The sequence below is a fragment of the Colobus angolensis genome, unplaced genomic scaffold (genome assembly GCF_000951035.1).
Source record: "Colobus angolensis palliatus isolate OR3802 unplaced genomic scaffold, Cang.pa_1.0 Scaffold57, whole genome shotgun sequence".
NCBI lineage: Eukaryota > Metazoa > Chordata > Mammalia > Primates > Cercopithecidae > Colobus > Colobus angolensis.
This window is the reverse complement of record NW_012119265.1, coordinates 7,585,264-7,589,154: the sequence shown is the minus strand read 5'-3', so window position 1 is coordinate 7,589,154 and position 3,891 is coordinate 7,585,264. Positions and strand designations below refer to the sequence as shown.

Sequence of the window (3,891 nt, the reverse complement as noted above, 5' to 3'; positions counted from 1 at the left end):
CTGTACATTTAGCTTATCACCTTGATTTCTTAGGGCATTTTACACAGTTTACTCTGTTCTTCTTGAGCTCCTCTGTCCTTTTTCGTTAGTTGTTGTGATAATATACACTCTCTTGGTGTCTTTAGTACCTTGCTGTCCCTCTTCCAAGTCTTTCTTTACTGGTGTTTCCTACCTAACCTTTAAATATTGAAGTTTCTGTGCATGTTTCTGGGAAGTGGTCTGGGAAGCACTGCATCCATGGCCAGCCACCTTGTGCTCAACAATGGCACGAAGATGGCCATCCTGGGGCTGGGCACCTGAATGTCCTCTTCAGGCCAGGTGGCCAAGGCTGTGAAGGTGGCGATTGATATTAGGTACCGCCACATCAACTGAGCCCAGGTACCAGAATGAGAATGAGATAGGGGTGGCCATTCAGGAGAAGTTCAGGGGTCAGATGGTGAAGCATGAGGAGCTCTTCATCATCAGCAAACTCTGGTGCACGTACCATGGAAAGGGCCTGGTGAAAGGAGCCTGTCAGAAGATGCTCAGTGACCCTAAGCAGGGCTACCTGGACTACTACCTTGTTCTCTGGCCAGCCAGCTGTAAGCCTGGGAAGGAATCCTTCCCATTGGATGAGTCAGGCACATGGTTCCCAGTGACACTGACATTGTGGACACATGGGTGGCCATAAAGAGCTGGTGGATGAAGGGCTGGTGAAAGCTACTGGCATCTCCACCTTCAGCCATCTCCAGGTTGAGGGGATTTTAAACAAACATGGGTTAAACTATAAGCCAGCAGTTAACCAAATGGAGTGCCACCTGTGCCTCACTCAGGAGAAGTTAATCCAGTACTGCCACTCTAAAAGCATTGTGGTGACTGCCTGTGGTCCCCTTGGCTCTCCTGACAGCCCCTGGGCCAAGGCTGAGAACCCTTGCCTCCTGGAGGATCCCAAGATCAAGGTGATCATAGCCAGGTGATCCAGGTTGGGATCCGGTTCTCAGGCAGAGGAACTTGATGGTGATCCCCAGGTCTGTGATACCAGAATGCATTGCTGAGTCACAGACTTTGAAACGAGCAGCCAGGATATTACCATCTTATTCAGCTACAACAAGAACTGAAGGCTCTGTGCCTTGGTAAGCTGTGCCTCTTACAAGGATTACCTCTTCCATGCAGAGTTTTGAAGGGGTGGATGCCTGCTTAACCCCAGTGACCTACACTTGTTTATCCTGCTCATTTTTTTCTTGCAAATGTAGCATGGCCTGTGTCACTCAGTGGTGGAACAACAACCTCTAGACTGACCAGCCAGGGCTTGCTTGTCTAGCTTGATATTGGATCTGAGGAGAAGTGTCAGTGGAGTAGAAGTCTATTCCAGTTTCCTCTGCCCTTTTTTTTTTTTTTTCACCCAGCTGGGGAAAGTGCAGCCTGCATACCCTTTTGTTGACCAAGGAGAAGCGAAAACTACAAGGTCAAAATAGTGCCACTAACAGTCACATTTTGACTGCTTGTAACTTTTCGGCAAGACTTCTTTTTGCCTAAAAAAAAAGTGCTGTTGTGAGCTTAAAAATTTTTTGACATTTCTCAGGGCTGTCTACTACCATTTTAACTTCCACTCCCCCATGTTCTTCAAACTTCCATCTTTGTGTTATTGTGTGTGTGTGTGTGTTCAGTTATAGGAATTTGGGTGTGCAAAGGTGTAAATTTCCTTTTTAAACATTTCTCATGTTCTCATTTCTGCTGATGACTCAGTTACTTTGGCTCAGGGTTTCTCAACATCAATACTCTTCACATTTTGGACAGGATAATCCTTTGTTGTGAAGGTTGTCCTACCTGTTTTGGGATGTTTAGCAGCATCCCTGGCCTCCACTCACAAGACGACAGGAGCCTCCTGCCCTTCCTAGTTTTGCCAACCACAAAATGTCTCCAGATCATATCAAATGTCCCTGGAGGTATAAAATTATCCTTGGCTGAGAACCACTGCATTTAGCTTAAACTCAGTCTCTTTGGGGGTACCTAGGCATTTTGTTTCACCTCACCTTCCTTTTCCTTCCCATCTCCCTGGGGGTGGTCAGAGGCTCTGGAAGACTTAGCATAACTTTGACATTGGCAGAGAAACCTTTGATCTGCAATTACTTCTCCACTGGCATCCAGTGTTGCTGTCACTCAAAGCCTCTTCTTGCAACAGGCTCACTGCAGGACAATAGCTCTGCTGGTTGGCATCTCCCCTGTTGCTTTGCCATACTTCCTGCCTCAACATTGGCCGGTGGCTCTCTAGCTTCTGAAACTCAGCAACATTTTCCCATCTCATCTCTGACTGTGGCTGCCCATCCCACAGCCTCTACTGTGGGAATCTCTCTTCCTCTTCTGCAAGTTGATATTTTAGTTCCCTCTGTGCTCATTCAAGTCCCTGATCACTTGCAGGGGCTCCTTCAGTGTGGCATCTGAATATGAGGTGGGGTCTCATCTCCTTTCTCCTTGAACCTGCCTCATCCTTTCCATTTTACTGCAGCTACTCCATGTTGGCATGGGGTGCCCTGAAAGGTGGCTTCCTCCCAGCATTTCAGACAGAGTCTTCCTGCATCTTTCTGAAGGTTTCCATCATCCCTTCTTTCCCAGGGTTTTGGACCCAGAGGGAGCAGCATGTGGAACCCTCTTACAGAGACCACATCACTAACTCCCTTTAGCTGATTGACTCCCCATGTTCTCCCTCCCTCAAGTCTTATCATCTTTCTATATTTTGGGACAAGTACTTTTGCAGTTAGAGATTAGACTTTGTCATGAAACACTATGTTCTGAGAGCTTCATGTACTTTTCCTTCTGGAGCTTAAGAAACCTTCCCCCAATCTCCTTCAAATCTGTCTTTGCCATAGGCCTAAAACCTATTTTTGGAACTCAACATAGGCTTTCAAGCCCATTATTTGATTCTTTCATTTGTGCTAAGATTTTTAGTGTTCCTTCTTCACTGGGATAATAAGCCCTAGCACTAAGGTTCAGTAGAAATGATAGAAGTACTGGACAATAAAAAGAAATTACCAAGAAGAAAAAAGATATAAACAATTATTCCACTACCTATGTCTGATTGTTTAACTTTTGCACTTCCTTTTGCAAAAGCCCTATTCAGGGCTCACCAAATATTTCATTTCCATCAGAGCTTAACCTTTTCAGAGGAAGAAGGTAATACTACCTATTGCTGACTTTGAATGGGAGTTTGGGGATATGAGGGTCACAGAGAGATGATTACTGCCCCCTTCCTCCAAACTGTGGAGCTGACCATGCCATAAAACAGTTTCAGTCACCAAGAATGAGCTTCCAGAGGAACCACTGGTGTAGAACTTTCAGTCTATGTGGACATAACCAATAAAAAATGTGGAGGGGGTGTAAAGTGTATGTATATGTGTTTAAAATGTTATTGGCAAAGCCTGGTTGTTTTACTGCCAGTAATGGTCATTCATTTTTTCCCCTGTAATTCTATTCAGCTTCATTCTGGACTGATTCAAATAGGAAGCCGACACGATGTCAACCAAAAATCATTTTAATCTCCAAGTCCCATAAAACAATATAAAATACTCATATAACTCACTTTCCTGGAATGAAGTTTATAGCAACTAAAGTGCTTCCAATTTTATTTTTAGAAACTGGTTCATGTATTTTACATTGAATTAAGTCTAGTTCTTTTCTGTAACAGTTGGAGAGATATTTTAAATCTCAGCCAGTGGGCAAAGAATAATTTGTTTCTGATCTACATTTTTGCTTTGAAGAAACCATCGACTCTATTAATAAAACAAATGCTGTTTTCTTTTTCTTGAGAAGCCACAACCTGCACAGCCTCTGCTTGACAATCTGAGACAAAATAAATGTGATAAAATGGAGTTTATATTAAAATGAGCCAACCTGACATGAAAGTCAAGGGACTGG

General features: G+C 44.0%; 1 pseudogene; it reads left to right on the top strand.

Annotated features, from left to right (window-relative positions):
* The first annotated feature begins 237 nt into the window (after window positions 1–237).
* Window positions 238–1,160, top strand: LOC105526029 (annotated as a pseudogene).
* The last annotated feature ends 2,731 nt before the right edge of the window (window positions 1,161–3,891 follow it).